General features: G+C 36.1%; 1 pseudogene; it reads left to right on the top strand.

Moving 5' to 3' along the window:
* The first annotated feature begins 308 nt into the window (after positions 1–308).
* On the top strand, positions 309–14,732 carry LOC122119900 (annotated as a pseudogene).
* The last annotated feature ends 5,012 nt before the right edge of the window (positions 14,733–19,744 follow it).

The raw sequence follows: 19,744 nt of genomic DNA, 5'->3' as shown, positions 1-19,744 counted from the left end.
CCATCCCAATAGAGGATGTTTCAATACATTGTGCAGAGGAACAAGCATTCAATCCCTCAAAGGCATTGCATTGTATTAGAAGATTAGGTTCTAAAGTACTCTTCTTAAAATTTTTATGCTCACAATGCAGGTTTATTTTCAAGAACTACCAATTTGTTCTCGCCTTGGCTTTTGCTGTTGAGGAAATCAACAAGAACCCTGATGTTTTACACAACTTGACACTAGGATTTGATATTTATAATGTTGATTTCAAAAGTTCATATGTATTTGAGAAGCCTTTTCTTTGGCAATCTGGGCAGTACAAAATCCCAAACTACACCTGTATGAGAGAAAGAAAGTCTGTGGCAGTACTTACAGGAATATCAGGAACAATATCGGCCACAGTTGGGACACTGCTGGAACTCTACAGATTTCCACAGGTGAATGTGGGAGGAATGAGGAAATGTGAAAACATGTCTACTTTGGTGTGAAGAAAGAGATTTTTGAGCCAATCAAATTTTATGCTACCAAATGTTAGTTTGTTTTTGTGCCAGTCCTAGGGATTGTACTCAGGGTTTAGGCATTGTCGCCAAGCTTTTTGGCTCAAGTCCTGTGCTGTACCACTTTAGCCAGAGCTCCACTTCTGGCTCATTGGTGCTTAAGTAGAAACAAGAGCCTCTTGTACTTTCTACCCAGTCTGGCTTTGTCTGTGATCCTCAAATCTCAACTACCTGAATAGTTAGGCATACAAGCATAAGCCCCTAGCATCCAGCAGTAACAAAGGGTTTTAAAAAAGTAATATGAACCTTTCTTCCTCCCACTTGCAGCTTATTTTAATATACTTTAAGACTGAGATTGTGATGGATGGCTGTCTTCTTATTCACAGAGCCCTCAATTTTCTCATCCCTTTAGCTTACCTTTGGGCCTTTTGATCTTATCCTGAGTGGCTCCAGCAAATTTCCTTCTCTCTATCAGATGGCCCCAAAGGACACAACTCTACCAACTGCTATTGTGTCCTTACTGCTTCATTTCAGCTGGAACTGGGTGGGGCTGCTCATATCACAAGATGAGAATGGCTTGTGGATTCTTCTAGAATTGAGAGAAGAGATGTCCAAGAACAGAATCTGCATAGCCTTTGAGGAAGTGGTGCCAGTCAGCACTTATTCAGAGATATCGAGACTGATGGTAATATATAATGAGATTAATAAGTCATCAGCAAATGTTTCCATCATTTATGGTGATAATGAATCCCTACTTGAGTTAATGTTGTATTTTGAGCAATTTTTAATAACAGGAAAAGTTTGTATCATAAACTCCTCGTGGGGTTTAACTATGAGAAGCAGATATTTCATACTTGGCTCATTCCATGTACCTCTCATATTTTCACACCACTTTGCAGACATTGCTGGGTTCACAGATTTTATAAGGGCAGTTAACCCTTCCAAATACCCAGAGGACTTTTACCTTGCTAGGGTTTGGCTTTTCTCTTTTAACTGTTCACAGAATGAATCTGACTGTGTAACCGGGATGAACTGTCCATATGATGCCTCCTTGGAATGGTTGCCTAGGCAGATTTTTGACATGACCATGTCTGAAGAGAGTTATAATATATACAATGCTGTGTATGCTGTGGCCCAGGCTCTCCATGAGATGCTTCTTCATCAAACAGAAGAACAAACAATGGGAAATAGAATAGGGACAGTGCCTTCCCCTGCACAGGTAATGCCTTCTGTGTCAGATGGTACACATCATTAGCAAAGTCACTTCCTAATGGGGTATCATATAGTATGAAATTAAATCTTTCAGATACTTTTCAAAACCCAAGAAAAAGTAATACTGGATTCGATGTCTGTACCTTTATACCCTTCTTTATATGATTTTAAAGAATAATAAGCAACTGGAAAAAAGCACTGGGTTTCATCTTTCCATCAATGATTTGTTTTACAAATGACTTAAACTTGCTCTTTGTTAATGGTTTCAAAATTGTGCACCCAGATTTTCTCATCTCTCAGAATTATTATCTAGTATTAACTACACATTTCATAAATGTTCACATTTCAAACTCAAATTTTATGAGTTTAGTTGGCTAAAATTCCATAGAGATTCCTGAAATTATTGGTTATAGTAAACAATATCTAGGCAACTGAAAAGTATCTCATTTATGAGTATTTACATAGAATTTGTTTCTATTGAAAGAAGTTGTTGGTATTTCTTAGGTTCTACAGTAATTGGTATTTGTATTAATCTTGAATTATAAGGCAGGGATTAAAGACAATGAGGACTTTTGCTTAATTCAGATTTTCTGTCTTAATTCTTGGATTCACTTCATCGTAAGATGTTGTATTTCCATATGACTGGGTAGGATGAAGTTAAGTGAAATGAACCCCAAGATAGTGTTTTTTTTCTTTCTTGCTATTGTTTCTAATGTATTTATAAGGTACCATGTGATTTTTTTTTTGTTGCTTTGTATGTCCTCCCCCACGGTATAACCCCTGTTTTCACTGTATTTGATATTGGAATAATTTGGGGAGGGGAAAGAAAAAAACAAATTGTTTAGAGATTCAGTTTGACCCTTTGCAACAATGAGATTTAGAAGACACTAGGTTGGAAAAGGAACTTTACAATTTAGGCAGAAGGGGGCGTGTAGTTGTAGAGGTGGGAGGAAAGGGATGGTAGGGGAAAAACAAAGGAGGAAGCAATAATGCTTGATAAGAAATGTACTCATTACCTTGCTCATGTAACTGTAACTCCTCTGTACAGTATTTTCACAATTAAAAACTTATTAAAAAGAAGATGTTTGTATTTTGTTTAGCTGCATCCTTTTCTGAAGAACATACAATTTCACAATCCTGTTGGAGCCCAAGTGGTTTTGGATGACAATAGGAAGGTGGAGGCAGAGTATGACATTGTAAACATTTGGAGTCTTCCAGAAGGTCTTGAATTTAAGGCAAAAATAGGAAAATTTTCTCCATATGCTCCACATGGTCATCAATTGTCTGTGTCTGAAAATATGATAGAATGGGGCCTAAGAACTACCAAGGTGGGTTGGCTCTAACCGTAATGATTTGAACTAAATAGAAACAAGAAAAAATCTAGAATTTATACTCCTCTTGCTCATGAATAGCCTGACATTGTACATTGAAGTATTCCCAATAGAATTTTTTTATATACTGAGTCCTGAAAGGGAAAGGAATGTATGAACTTAATAGTATATTTGTAAGTATAAATCTATTTCACATAATCAAATATAAATGACATCTTAGAAATTTTCTACCATTCTGACAAAAATCTCAATCAATTTTTAAGAATATGTAATAATCAATTTATAAGAATCTCATAATTTATAAGAATCTCATAATTAATAAGAATCAACAAATCAATTTATTAAACTGATTATTTTTCATACTCCTTATGCTGGCAATTCAATGATTAGTTGGCCTCTTCCTTGGGTATTTTTCATGAGGGGAATCATGTAAGTAGCTTGTTTTGGAAGAACATCCTATCTGATGTTACTGGAAAACAAAGAGGAAGGTATTATGGACCTGCAAATAACACAACCCCACAGAAGGGAGGCCTATGATTTATTTTATAGCATATTTTTAAAGCTTCAAAAAAGTTTCTTTCTTCCTCCTCTTCACTATTTCTCAGATAGACAAAAGAGGCAACACATAATGATGTGAATTCAGGGGAGTATCATAGCATTTGCCTCCAAAATTAGTTTCTTACTAATCAGTGTCCCACTTCGCAGTAGCTAACAGGCTGGTGATCAAGACAATAACACATATGGATTATTGATCATGTGATGTAGAATTTATAACTGTATCCTGAAAAACTGATTGGATTAAGATGTATAGAAATTGTATGGATTTTTCATGTGTTAGGTAAAAATATAAACAGTTACTAACATTATCTCACTACCCTCAGTTTCCTCACTCTGTGTGCAGTGAGAATTGTGGTACTGGATTCAGGAAATCTCCTCAGGAGGGAAAGGCTGCCTGTTGCTTTGATTGTAGTCCTTGCTCAGAGAATGAAATTGCTAATGGGACAGGTAAGGTCATGACTGAAGGAGAAATTCGCCATCACTCCTAATGCTCCCTAATCCATCCAAGTCAATGTGAAACTTGTGTACTAGGATAGTTGAGCTCAAGTTTTCCTTCCTTAATTAGTAACTAATTGTATTTCTCCCAGACATTATACAAATCATGGACTTGAATTACATATGGGATTCATATTTTCTATTCCATTGCAGGCATGGTTATCTCAAAGAAACTCCTTTTATCACTCCTAGTTAAGTTTGCTAAAATAAACAAAAGCCTTATAAAATAGTTTTTGTGTTCCTGCACTCTGTATTTGCTTAACAATAAAATCAGAGTCTGTATCCATTAAACTACATTGTCCACACATTTCCTTTTGTCACAAAGCAAGTGCTCAGAAATTTGTGTATGGTTTAATATGTAGGCATAAGTATTGTGCATAGTGTAACTTAGAGCTCCAAAAGTGGTTTGATTCTTTTTCCCCCACTGCTTCACAGTAAGGAATTAGGACATAAAAAAGAGATACCTTCAAGAAAGTGTCACAGATCTATTTATGTTTCACAGAGACATGTAGGAAATTGCAGGCAATATCATCACAATTCTGTGTGAAGTTTATGGTATTGGACACATTTAGCAAAGAGAAATGGTGTAGAAAATTGATGTTATGATATTAGAAATGGCAATAGTGTCACATTATCAAATGTGTGGTTCTATTAAAAAGGAATGTTTCAATGTTGATTTTGGAAATGAGGGTAGTGTTACGGGATAGGAATGAAACAAAAAGAAGATTGAAATTTCTGGTAATATTTACATTTGTGGTAAAAATACTTATATGATAGAATTACATCTACCAGGGGATTTTCTAATCTCCATTGAATAATGGACAATACTGAAAAAAAGCTAATGTTTGTTTGATCTTACCAGATGTAGAGCAGTGTGTGAAGTGTCCTGATCACCAATATGCCAACACAGAGAAAAACCAGTGCCTCTTAAGAGCTGCAAGTTTCCTGGCTTATGGAGATCCCTTGGGAATTGCCCTGGTCTGCATGGCTTTCTGCTTGTCTACACTCACTGCTGTTGTTCTTGGGGTTTTTGTGAAGAACCAAGACACTCCCATTGTCAAGGCTAACAACAGGGCTCTCAGCTACATCCTGCTCATCTCCCTCATCTTCTGTTTCCTCTGTTCCTTGCTCTTTATTGGCCGTCCCAATACTCTCAGTTGTATCTTGCAGCAGACCACATTTGGAGTTGTCTTCACTGTGGCTGTTTCCACAGTGTTGGCCAAAACTGTGACTGTAGTTCTGGCCTTCAAGGCCACTTCTCCAGGGAAAAGGATGAGGTGGCTGCTGGTATCAGGGGCTCCTAAATTCATCATCCCAATCTGCACTCTCATCCAGGTGATTCTCTGTGCACTCTGGTTGGGAACCTCTCCTCCTTTCATTGATGTTGATGCACACTTTGAACATGGCCACATCATCATCCTGTGCAACAAGGGCTCCTTCATGGGCTTCTACTGTGTCCTTGGATACATGAGCTCATTAGCTCTGGCTAGCTTCACTGTAGCTTTTCTGGCAAGAAATCTGCCTGACACCTTCAATGAAGCCAAGTTCCTGACCTTCAGCATGCTGGTGTTCTGCAGTGTGTGGCTCACCTTCCTGCCTGTCTACCACAGTGCCAAGGGGAAGGTCATGGTGGCTGTGGAGGTCTTCTCCATCCTAGCCTCAGGTGCAGGTCTCCTAGGGTGCATTTTTGCCCCCAAATGTTACATCATCTTGTTAAGACCAGATAGAAATTCTCTGCATGCCTTCAGGGACAATACACATATGATGAGCTATAAGCTGTCTTAAGATGGGTACATTTTTGATAGAAGTTGTAAAATAAATCTACACTCATTTCCTAGTCATATCACTTTATGATAGTTCCATGGATAAATGACTTACTCATTTTTAGACTAATGTTATACTTACATTTGTCACCATTTCTGTTTAAATTGTGTGTTTGTGTTTCTCATTTACTCTACACTCATTCCCATGATCTCCAATTTTTGTTATATTTTGTTATCCTGTCTAACTTTTCTTTGTTAGTCAATTTCCTAAATTTTAACTATCCTAATCTGCTTCCTGTACACCAGTGTTGCTTAGTAGTCCAATTCTTTCCATTAAATTTTCCTGTTAACAACATTCCTTGTGTTAGTACTCTCACTGGAGGCATGATTTGTTCAATAATTATGCATTTCTAGTCAAACATCTGCCTTTAGGAATAATTTTGTGCCTGTGATTTTGGATATCTCTTCCCCCCTTCTGCCTCCTTCCCTCCTTTCCTCATATTATCTTGAAAATTCTAGAGATGACTGGCACCTTGTATAAAAATGCACCTCAATTTTTTTCCCACAATCTACTTAATTTATGAGCTAATAGATCAGTAAATTTTATAAATTTCTAAAAGTTTGCTGAAGCATAGGTAGATATGCTTACCAATATACCATTATTTAATGACTTGATCTGAATGATATATTTAAATCTGTATTAATTATATTGATATTATATTATGTGCATTTACAATCTGTTGATTACATGAAAATGTTTAACTTTCATATTTAAACTTTTAATTTAATAAGGAAAAGTATTATTTATTGTTCCAAATAGACTGATTTATTGAGTTGTGTACTATGTTTACAGAATCATATGACTATTTAAAACTTATGATCATGTAATGAAAGCCTTTGTCCTATCTACTCTTGTTCTTTGTACCTTTTTCTGATATTTATAGAACCAATAGATTAGTGATCATGTAACTGACAATGAACTTATACTATTTTTTTGTTGGAAATATAACAATGTGTTGGTGAAAAAATATGTGATTGTTCCTTTTTGAGGGCAGAGTGTGTAATATATATATCTAAGTTCTTCAGTATTTTTCTCAAGATAAGATCAATATAGATCTCACTTTTATTGAAGTTATTACTTTTTACATCTTTATAGGAATTCCATTAATATAGTTGAATTATTACTAGTGAGTAAAAATACTGACTGCTTATTCTGTAGAAATTAATTATACTAATACTGAGAACTGGTCTCAGTATTAGTATACCCCAATATCACTGAAATATCTTTGAAGAATTATTCATTAATGACCCATTAATATGAATGGAAGAGTGTAATTGAGGTCTCATCCAGTTTTGGGCTCTAAATGTAAGTCTGGGACCTTCAAAATGTATATATTATTGGTGAGAAAGTAAGTCTTATTTTCCAATGCTATGGAACTTTCTTGAAATCATGTCATTTTATGTTCTTTCTACTGCTCATCAGTAAACAGTGAAGAACTGGAATGGAAAGGAATAACCCTGTTTTCACTGTATTTGATTCTGGTGCCCTGCATCTTGTATATATATTTTTCTAATTTGGGGAGGAGAAGGGAAATAACAAAATGCTGAAACAAGAATATAGGTTGACCCATTGTAACAATGAGATGTACAAGACACTATGTTGAAAATGAACTTTATAACTTCAGGGAAGTGGTGGTGAGGGAGGTGAGGAGTTGGGGATGTGGGGAGGGACCGGATGGTAGGGGAAAAATGAAGGAGGGGTAATGATTGATAGGAAATGTACTCATTACCTTCCTCATGTAACTGTAACCCCTCTGTACAGTATCTTTTTTGTACTTTTTTATTGTAAAAGTGCTGAACAGAGGGGTTACAGTTACATGAGTAAGATAATGAATACATTTCCTGTCGATCGTTGTTCCCCCCCCTTTGTTTTTCCCCTACATCCCTTCCCTCCCCATATCCCCAATTCCTCCCCCCAACCTCTTATTCCCCCTCTCCCCCGCTGAAGTTGTAAAGTTCATTTTCAACACAGTGTCTTGTACATTTCATTGTTACAATGGGTCAGCCTGTATCCTTATTTAAGCATTTTTTTATTTCCCTTCCCTTCCCCAAGTTAGAAAAAATATATATACAAGATTCAGGATACCAGAATCAGATACAGTGAAAACAGGGCTTATAACGTGGGGGAGGAACATACAAAGCAACAAAAAAATCACATGGTACTTTATAAATAAATTAGAAACAATAGCAAGAAAGAAAAAAGATATTTGTGTCCCTATCTTGACGTTCATTTCACTTAACATCATCTTATATGGTCATATGTGCATAGCCTTTGGCCTTTTCTGCTTGTCCTACACATGAAGAATAGAAAAGGGCTCATTGAAGCTTAGAATGCTTCAAAACATGAGTTCACAGGAGTGAATTGAACACCAGGTCTATTATATCTTCCTCTGTGTATTCCTGCTGCCAGGAGGTAGGGCTCTTCTTAAGACACAGGCTGCTTTTATGATTCCTTTCACCACACATGTCCGAGTGACAGGCCAACTAATCATTGAATGAAATATAATCTGAAGGGAATGAAATAAACCTTCAACCTATAAATTGATTGGATTAGGAATTTGTTCACAATGAGAAAAACTTGCTGAGATATCATTTATATTGGATACAAAATGAATCAACTATTAGTAATGTTATGCCCAGGATCCCCAAAGACCACCAAGGAGCTGATTCCAATGTAAGTACATGAGAGTCGTTTATTGTAAGCTTGAGCTTACAATACAACCCTCACCAACTCAGTTCTCAACTCTCAGAGTTGAGAACCCCGATCCTTCAGTTAACAGGGTTTTTATAGGGTTTTCAGGGATATTCTATGCATCATAGCATTACTTAGCAAATCATATCACACCACCGGAAAGTCATAAAATAATTCTAAAAAATGATTAGTGTAACCAGTGGCTGGAAAAGACCTGGTAAAGTGATTGGCTGGTTCATGGGGTTGATGCTTTACAAAATGATTGGCTAGAGTGGATGGTCCAGGTTGCAAGGGTGTCGACCCAGCGGGAACATCTGGAACTTTAGGTATTTCCTGTAATCTGCTGATTAGCTGTTTTTAGGGAAGTTTAATACGAAGGGGTTGTTGACACATTTCTTGTAATTTTCTTATAACAGGATGGAATCTAAACTTAAAATGACTATATTTTGTTCAAGCTTCACAGTAACACATTGTTAAATGCAGTATGTTGGGGCATTAAAGAAAAGGAGGTCCCCCTGCTGCTGGTGGTTCATTCCTATAACCCTAGCTACTCAGGAGGCTGTGATCTGAGGATCAGAAGGAAGCTCAAGAAGGATGTTCCTCAGACTCTTATTTCCAATTCATCTCCAGAAAACTGGAAGTAGTGCTGTAGGTCAAAGTGATAAGAGTGCTAGCTCCAAGGCACATAAGCATTGTGCCTTTGTGTTCCAACTCTAAGAGTATCCTATTTTTGCTGACTTCTTTGGAGTTCAAATTTTATGATTACATCCCACCTACCTCCATAGTTCCTATGGCCCACTCTATCATATCTTCAGATACTGACAGTTGCTGACCATGTAGAGCATATGGAAAAAAACTTCGTTACTTTCACCTTAAGTTCAAGACCTTCTGGAAAATTCCGTATGTTTGAAATGTCATACTCCACCTCTAATTTCTTGTTATCATCCAAAATCATTTGATTTCCGGCAGGAGTTTGAAATTGGATGTACATCAGAAAAGGATGCATCTGTAAGAGATAAATTATCCTATGATGAAGTGAATTCACATGTTGAAACACAAAACCTAAATTGTACAATCCCCTCATTGTCTTTAATCCCTACGTCATAATGCATGATCAATAGACAGAAAAAATAGAACAAAAGAAAACCTATACAGAGGAATAAAATATCATTGTACTTCTGAATTTTGATCATACAGGAAAGAATCACAAGGCCTCTTTTCAAGAGAACCTTCCTCCAGATAGTCATGATTAAAACAGTTGTCAGTTAATTTTAGGAATGTTCACAGTATCTTAGTTTCCTAAATTGCTGCTACTTAAATTGAAATTACAATTACTACCACTTATGAAATATGTGGATAATTCAGAAAAATAATTTTGGATAGTACTATTGAAGAAACTCTTAACAAAAAACTGGACTTAGAATTTTTTAAATGCATTATTTAATGTAAAAATACTGTACAGAAGAGTTACAGTTACATGAGTAATTAGTACATTTCGTATCAAGCATTGTTACCTCCTCCTTTGTTTTTCCCCTATCATCCCTTCCATCCTCACCTCTCCAAACGCTCCCCAATTTGTAAAGTTTGTTTTCAATATAATGTCTTGTACATCTCCTTGTGTCAACCTGTATCCCTATTTAAGCATTTTGTTTTTTCCCTTCCCCTTCCCAAATTAGAAAAGTGTATATATAAGATACAGTGCACTGGCATGAAATACAATGAAAACAGGGTTTATATCATGTGGGAAGAACATACAAAAGAAACAAAAAAGCTGTGAATATGTTGAGGTCATTTGTAACACAAGGATTGATGAGAACATGTGATATATTTCTTCATTACTTCAGGAACCTTTTCTTCCAGAACACAGGCCTACACTTCTGGAGTTACCTCCAGGACTTGAACAAGTGCACTTTCTCCTGAGATCTTGCAAAAGTTTCAACATCCATTCATCTACTGAGGGGCATCTGGGTTGGTTCTATATCTTAGCTATGGTAAATTATGCTGCAATAAACATAGTTGTGCTGGTAGCTTTAGTGTGGTCTTGTTTGTAAACATTTGGGTAAATGCCCAAAAGTGGGATTGCTGGGTCATAGGGGAGTTCTATGTGAAGTCTTTTGAGGAACCTCCATACTGCTTTCCAAAGTGGTTGAACAAGTTTACACTCCCACCAACAATGAAGTAAGGTTCCCTTCTGTCCACATCCCCTCCAGCATCTGTTGTTATTAGAGTTCTTGATTTTTGCCATTCTAACTGGGGTGACGTGGTATCTCAATGTTGTTTTGATTTGCATTTCTTTTATGGCTAGGGAGGTTGAGCATTTCTTCATGTGTCTATTGGCCATCCTTCTTTCTTCTTCAGAGAAGTTTCTCTTTAAGTCTTTAGCCCACTTATTTATTGGGCAGTTGTTTCTTTGAGGATTTGTTGTTGGGGGATTTAATTTTTTGCATTCCAAGTATATTTTAGATATGAGACCCTTGTCCGTTGTATGGCTAGTGAAGATCTTCTCTCAATCTGTGGGCTTTCTATTGATCTTGCTAGCTATGTCCTTTCCCATGCAGAAGCTCTGCAACTTCATGCATCCCATTTGTCCAACCTTTCTTTGATTTGTTGTGTTTCCGGGTCTCTATTAAGAAAATTTCGGCCTGCGCCAAGGAGACCTAGTGTTTCTCCTATTCCATCCTGTAATGTTTTCAGAGTGTCTGCTTTGACTCTGAGGTCTTGGATCCATTTGGAGTTGATTCTGGTGCAGGGTGATATATAAGGATCTAGCTTTAGTAAAGAAATCTCAAATCAATACTCTAATGCTGCACTTCAGTCTTTTAGATAAAACAAGAACCAGACAAAACCCAAAGCAATAGAAAGGAATAATAAGAGATCAGAAATAAATAAATTAGAAAATAAAAGAACAAAGAATCAACAAGATAAAAGATGATTCTTTGAAAAAATTAATAAAACTCACAGGCCCTTAGCAAACCTAAGAGAAGAGGAGGAGAATTCACTCAAATACAATAAAAAATAAAAAAGAATACAATGCAATAGATTCAAGCAAAATTCAGACTATCATAAGGGAATACTTTAGAAGCATCTAAGCAAAATAGTGGATAATTTGGCAGAAATGGATTCATTCTTACAGGACACAAACATACCTAAACTGAGACCAAGATTATATAAACCAATTAATAGACATATCAAATAATAAAACTGAAATAGCAATAAAAGACCCCATGCAAAAAATGTCCAGGGCCTGATGGTTTCATAGCCAATTCTAATAGATCTTTGAAGGAGAAAAACTAACACCAATACTCCTCAAACTCTTCAATGAAATGCAAAGTGAGGGATCATTACTAAATTCCCTTTATGAAGCCATCATTATGCTCATCCCCAAACCAGATAGGGACTCATCAAGAAAAGGGAACTGTAGATCTATCTCTTTGATGAACACAGATGCAAAACTTCTAAGTAAAACATGAGCCAACTGAATCCAGAAACTGACCAAAAAATCACACACTATGATCAAATGGGATTTATCCCAGGAATGCAAAGCTGGCTGTTGATGAATATAACGAAACCCATGAAAATGGATAAATATAATACAATTAACGAACAATATATCAGCAAGACAATCAATTCATCAACAGAAGTATGGACTAGAATGACATAATCATCTCAATAAATGAGGAACACAGAAAAAGATCAATTTTTTTGTACTAGTCCTACAGCTTGAATACAGGGCAAGAGCATTGTCCCTGAGAATTTTGCTTTCAGTTAACACTCTATCAGTTGAGCCACAGCTCTATTCTGGCTTTTGTGGTAATTAATTGGATATAAGATTATCATGGTCTTTCCTGTCCAGACTAGCTTCAACATCAATCCTCAGATCTCAGCCTCATGAATAACTAAGTCTACTACCACATGAGCCACTGGTACCTGGCTATTGATAAGATCCAACATCTTTCCATGATCAAAGTGTTGTATAAGATAGCAATACATGACATTGCTCAATATAATAAAGGCTTATTTGTTGAACCTACAGCCAAAATTTTTCTCTAAAATCAAGAATGAGAAAAGGATATCAACACTCTACACTCATCTGCAGTATAGTACTGTAATTTCTAGCGAGACAAATAACGCAAGAGGAAAACGTAACAAGAATCCAACAAGATAAGGTAGAAGTAAAATTATCCCATTTGTACACAGCGTGGTATACTTAAAGGACCCCACAGTGTCATCCTCTAATCTACTAGTGTTTATTCAAATTTTGTTAAATTATAGGGAATAAAATCAATCCACAGGGGTCGGTGATGTGGCTCACTTGGTATAACACTAACCAATGAATGAAAGCATTGTATTCAGAGTTCGAGTCTTGGTCTTGGACCTAATTCTCCCCCTGCCCTTCTCCCTTTCTGCCAAATCAGTAGCTTTTCTGTATGCCTCTATTACAAACATTTGCAATATCCTCAAAAAATATCCAGGAATTAATCAAAGATGGGAAGGACTTCTATAGTAAAAACTTTAAAAATTTGAAGGAGGACATTGAAGAATGCATAAGGAAATGGAAGGCCTTCCATGTTCTTGGATTAGCAGAATCACTATCAGAAAAATGGCAACACTGCTCAAAAACCTACAAATTCAATGCAATACCCATCAAAATTTCAACATCATTTTTCAACAAGATACAGAAAGCAATTGAAAAATTCATATAGAACCACAGAAGACTTCCAATAGCAAAAGTGATCCTTTTTTGTATTGTGAAAATACCGTACAGAGGGTTACAATTGTCCATTGTTGCCTCCTCCTTTGTTTCCCCTTTCCAACCTTCCCATCTCCCTCCCACCCACTCTCCAAGTTGTAAATTCATTTTTCTACAGAACATCTTGTACATCTCATTGTTGCAATGGGTCCACCTGTATCCCTTTTTATACAATTTGTTTTTTCCTTTCCCCTCCTTAAAGGGAGAGCAACACTGGAGGCATAACAGTACCAACTTCAAACTTTACTACAGAGCTATAGTAATGAAAAGAGCCTGGGTACTTAAAAGGAGTGGGGTGAGGTTATGGGGAGAAGGAAAGATGAACAAAGAGAAGGGGTTGAGAATACAGTTAAGGTTTCAAAGTATACCTCACAAAAATTTTTAAAAAGTGAGAGAAGAGTTGGGTTGGGAGGAATGGGTGAAAATGTTGAATGGGGTGACATTCATCAAGATGCATTGTATAAACTGCTTCGGTGTATGACACCTTCTTTGTACAATTAAGGATAATAAAGAAAAAATGATATATACAAAGTATTTTCCTACAATCAAGCTCTAAGAAGTATACTATGCAAAGAAGATTCTCAAGACAAGGGAACACATGACTAACAGGTATACTCCCATTTACCTAACAGCTGACTTCTTATTATAAATTTTATAGTCCAAATATAGTGACATCTACCTCAATGGGATATCCAATGCTTAAAATTATGAGAGGAATACAATGAGGTTAGAGAGTTTACATTTTAAATGTTGTAGAATTTCCATTTTAATTTCACAAAGTGATTTCATTATAACATTTCCATATGTTCAATGATGGTCTTAAATCATTAACCTCTATTTCTTGGGAGAGTATTTTCCTCATATTCTTTTGCTTGCTTATGTTCTCATCTTTATTATTATGGATAATTTTCATCATTCCAAAATAATTTGCTATAACCCATTCACTTTCAGTTTCATATATACCACTAAGCTAAAACCTATAATAGACAAATGAAGAGTAATAAACCAAAGCCCAAACACACTACTAAAGAATAGTATGCTTTTTCCCTCTGAAAAAGTAAAACAAAAAGAGTAGAAAAAGGTTCAATAAAAGTGAAGAATAAGAAAATGGAGGGACATAGAGTGAACACATGCAGCAGGGGTAATCAGTAGACACTATGTTGAAAATGAACTATAAAACATGTGGGCAGGGATGAGGGAAAAATCGAGAACAGTGATTGAAGAGGTGACATTTTCCAGGAAGAAATGTGCTCATTACCTATGAAACAGTAATCCCTCTGTACATAACCTTTATAATAAGAATTAAAAAGGATAACAACAACAAAAAAGAATGTGTAGAACAAGTTACATAATGCAAGGAGTGGCAATCTTTCCAAAATTAGAGAGAACTAGAATGTCTTATACTTTTCAATTTAAAGATATAAGATGACTGAAACTCACTTTTAAGAAACTCACTTTAAGGAAACTCACTTCACCCTTGGGAAACAAATAGACTGTAGGAGATAGAAAGAATAATACAGTCTATGCAAATGGAAGGTTGACATCTGGAAATAATATTAGGTGTGTGTGTGTGTGTGTGTGTGTGTGTGTGTGTGTGTGTGTGTGAACATATTCAGTGTGACTTGTGTGGTTTGGAACTGCAGAACCACTAAGTATCCACACCTTGCTTGCACACTCTGGGAGCAGATCACTTTCTACTCTCTCAGCATCCCATATTAGGGCCTTTCTTCCTCCATTTGTGCATTAACAGATTTCTTTTGGTGGACAGGACACAAGCTGTGATAAGTCTACCACCTTGATTGTGTCTTCTACATCTCTGTGCTGCTAGGGTGAATTAATAATATTGGCAGGAAAACATCTCTACATAGGTCACAATAGATCTCATGCCACTCGTCTGCTCATACATTGAGTGTCAAGGTGGGGTTCAGTGGAGGAACTAACTTTTCTGGACTTACCTCTTTGGATTTCTGGAAGAAAATGTTGCAGACCTCCCCTAGTGCCTCCCAGAGCAAGAAATAGAAAAGGCATAATACTAGAATAAAAGCAAACCATTTTGATCCCCCGTATTTCAGCCAGAAAGAGATCTTCACAGCAATATTATGTTTCTTTCTTTTTAAATTGTTTGTCTAGGTTAAGTGTTTGATTTTATTTGCTCTGAATAATATTTGTCATACCTTCAATTTGCCTATACTTCTTCTTTTTCTGTATTGCATACTTTTTTCCTCATATGTCCATCTCTGTAAATGCATCTCTGTAGATGTAATCCTCTTCAAAATTCCTATCACATTCACATAAATAGAAAAGAGAAGCCAAAAACTCATGTAGAAAAAGAAAATCCCAATTAGCCAGAGCTAACATGTGACAAAAAAGCAAGGTCAAAATATCCCCAAACCTGTTTTCAATTATACTAAAGAACCTTAATTACATAATGTATAGCATAAAATATACACAGAAATAGAAAAGAACAACCCAGAAATCAAAAAGAAAAAATCTAGAAATAATTCCAAACAGTTACACTAACCTGGGTTATGGAAAAGCTGCTAACGCATAGATTACTGGAGGATAGCCTCCTTCACAGATGGTGACACTGGATAATCTAGGTATCATATGTTGATTAACTATGCCAGACTTTATTAACTAATCAAAAGGCTGATATTTTAGTCTAGGTACCAATGGCTCACTTCTCTATTCCTAGCTTCTCAGGACTCTGAGATCTGATGATCATGGTGTGAAGCCATCCAAGACACATGTGTCAGGGGACTCTTACTTCCAATTAAGTACTAAATGTTGTGGCTCAAGTGGTAAACTTCCAGCCTTGAGTGCAAGAGCTAATGGATAAAGTCTAGGCACTGAGTTCAAACCCCAGTACTTGCACATTAAAAAAATCTATGTCACATTTGATCAAAATATTAATTCTACATATGACACTGAATCCTTGAAAGTACTATGAAACAAAAAAGAAGCACTACAAAATATAGGAATATGTAACTCCCTTAATTGGATTTAAATACTGCAGAAAATTATAGCAAGAATTAAGTTCTGGCTGTGGCTTGGTGGGAGAATCCTTTGTGTCTTTCAAGAGGTGTTGGCTTGCATTCCAAGCACTAGAAATAAAACAAAATTTACAATTATGATTCCTACAAGTTCCCATGTTTCTGGGAGGAAAAGAATTAACGCAGTGAAGAGATATAAGTAAAAGGTTGAAAAATCTTCACCAGCCTTATATCTGGTAGAGATTAATATGGTATAAAACAATTGTAAATGTTAAACACCAGTAATAATAATCCAATCAAGAAATAGGAAAAAAAAAAAGAAATAGGCACATGAAAAAGCACACCATTGTCAATTGAGAAAGTACTGAAAACTCTTGTTCTGAAATATGCTATAATAAGTACTGTTCTGACAGGAAATGTTTTGACTTTTTCTTCTTGAAGACCTGGATGAGAAGCAGCAAATGCTGAGTGAGCTTTAGTTATGCAGTAGTCCTCAAGCTCATATCAGAGGACATGAGCTTAGTACCAAACAACTAGAGAAATGATATACAATCAACAATCTCAGGAGTTCTGCAGCAAACAGCCCAGTATCCATAGAACTTCAACACCCACTACCCTCTGGTATGGGTCTTGTCGATTGTATAGTCTACGAGAAGTACCACCAAGCCTCCTGGAGTGTTTTGAAATTTGTTTTCTCTCTGCCTTCTTCAGTTCATCACTTTATATGTTCCTACCTTTATTTTTAGGGATTTCAGCTGAAGAACTTAATGCTTCTCTGAGTCATTTTCTGGCAGTGGTGGGGCTTGAATGCAAGATGTAATTCCTCAGCTCTTTTTTTGCTCTAGGCTAGCACTCTACTACTTTGAGCCACAGCTCCACTTCTGGTTTTCTAGTAGTTAATTGGAGATGAGTCTCATGGACTTTCCTTCCCAGACTGGCTTTGAACCATGATCCTCAGTTCTCAACCTCCTGACTAACTATAATTACAGGCATGAGCCTCCAGCACCTGATTGAGTCTTCCCTTTTTTTTTTTTTTTTGGTTGGTCATGGGGCTTGAACTTTGGGCTTGGGCACTGTCTCTCAGCTCTTTAGCTCAAGGCGAGAACTCTACCACTTGAGCCACAGCGCCACTTCTGGTTTTCGAGTGGTTTATTAGAGATAAGAGTCTCACGGACTTTGCTGCCCTGGTTGGGTTTGAACCACGATCCTCAGATCTCAGCCTCCTGAGTAGCTAGGATTACAGGTGTGAGCCACCGGCGCCTGGCTGATTGAGTCTTCCTTTTATCAGCTCCCAGATACTATGGATTGTGTTTGTTCTTAATTCTCTGCATCAGAATGAGTTGTTGATTTTTATTCCTGTTGCTTTTCCTTGTGTTCATGAGAATATGGCTTTCCATATCCTTCCAGGAAGAATTATAAAGTAAAAGTATGTAACATTATTTTACCATGGTGTTAACAGTGTTTCACTCTCATTTTGTGCCTCACATGAAGATAAGGTGATCAAAAGCCTGGGGACACATCATCCCATTATGGAGCTCTGAAGGGACTCATACCACCCACATCTCTGCCTCTGTCAGTGAATACCAAAATATTCTATGTACTTTAATATGTACTTCCCTATCAGTTTGAGTGGACTGCTCATCTCATGACCCCTGATTTAAGTGAGTAGTAAGACTTTGAATGTCATCTTTTTAATGCTTTATTATAATCACCAACATCAGAATTTCAGCTCTACAATTGGCTATAATGTTTGTGAAACATAACAAGATGTCTTAAGGACCATCTCTGGTCTCTTTTTGTTACTGAGATGTGATCACCTGCTCTCTTTCCTTATGGCCAACATGTACTCTGATTGCATAGTGGATACTGAGGAGCTTATATACCATGATTAGTGGTAATTCATTACCACTGAATGGGCAGTTAGTGTTTTACTTAGCCATAATAATCCTACCTTATTGATGAAATTATAAAAACCAAGAAGAAAGATAAAAAATGAACTTCAGTAGAAACAAATATTTTGACCACCTCCTGATAAAATATTAAGGATTTGGAAATATTTGAAAATTAATATACCATTAAAAGAAACAAAGTACAGTGTTTTTTTTTGCCAAAACTTCATTGTATTTCCAATTTAAAGAAGACCATTGTCAGTATGTACTAACTCATCTATTAGAAATACAAGTGTCAGAAGAAAGATGTAATGAACAGTAGAAGAGAGCAGATAGAATTGCAATTATGTGGCCATATGTCCTAGACAGTCATGTATTTTAAAAAATAATATAGAACCCAATAATTCAGTCTATTTAAAATAATAAATAATGGATTTCTTAAAGATTAAAATATTGGAAATGTAACATTTTAGTAATAAATGTATATAAAATTGATAACAAAAAATACATGTATCTAATGTATACATATTTGTATGTATAATATTTCAATGTGATTAAACAATAATAAGTTGAAAATATCGACAGCCATGGATGAACAAACTATTATAAAACTACTTTCATCAACTGTTATTCCAAATCTAATACATTTTGATATACATCTAAAGGGTATTTCTGGAGAATATACAACGCATTGTTGAAATACTAAAATAATAAACAGAAAACAGAGAGGGAAACAGTGGGACCTATGTTTCTTTGGATCTGGTTTCCCTTATTTGCAATTACTAGTATATGTCTGAGACAAGCAGAAATGGTCAGATAAGTTGATGTTAGGTGAAATGTACTCCAAGATAAGGACTCAAATGTTTTTTCTTTCTTGCTATTGTTTCTAACATATTTATAAGATGATTTCTTTGTTGATTTGTATGTCCCTCTCCCATGGTATAACTTCTGTTTTCACTGTATTCGATGTTGGTATAATTTGTGGAGTAGAAAGGAAAAAACAAATTGTTTAAATAGGAATACAGTTGGATCCATTGCAACAATGGGATATACAAGACGTTATGTCAAAAAATGAACTTTACAACTTTGGTGTGGGGGTGGATTGGGGAGTCAGGGAGGGGAGATGGGAAGGGATGGGAAGGGGAAACAAAGGAGGAGGCAACAATGCTTGATAAGAAAGGTACTCATTACCTTGCTCATGTAATTGTAACCCCTCTGTACGGTGTTTTCACAGTAAAAAAAAAACAGAGGAAAGAGGAAGAAGAAGGATGAAAGAAAAGAGAGAGGGAATAGAAAGAGAATGTGAAGAGATCTAATGAAACATATTGAGTAATATTGCAAAAGGCAGATGTAGCTATTATATAGCTATTAGCAACTATTAAACTCTAGAGTATATAAAACATAGAACCTTGTTAAGAGAAAAGTATTAATGAAATTTATTTGAGGATAACAGTGAAGGCAGAAAGTAAATATACTTTAAAATATAGAAAAATACCTACAATCTTAGCTACTCAGGAAGTTG

This window comes from Dipodomys spectabilis, unplaced genomic scaffold, assembly GCF_019054845.1.
Source record: "Dipodomys spectabilis isolate Male_0828 unplaced genomic scaffold, ASM1905484v1 ptg000173l, whole genome shotgun sequence".
NCBI classification, from domain to species: domain Eukaryota; kingdom Metazoa; phylum Chordata; class Mammalia; order Rodentia; family Heteromyidae; genus Dipodomys; species Dipodomys spectabilis.
The sequence above is the reverse complement of the archived record's forward strand: the minus strand, read 5'-3'. Positions and strand labels throughout refer to the sequence as shown.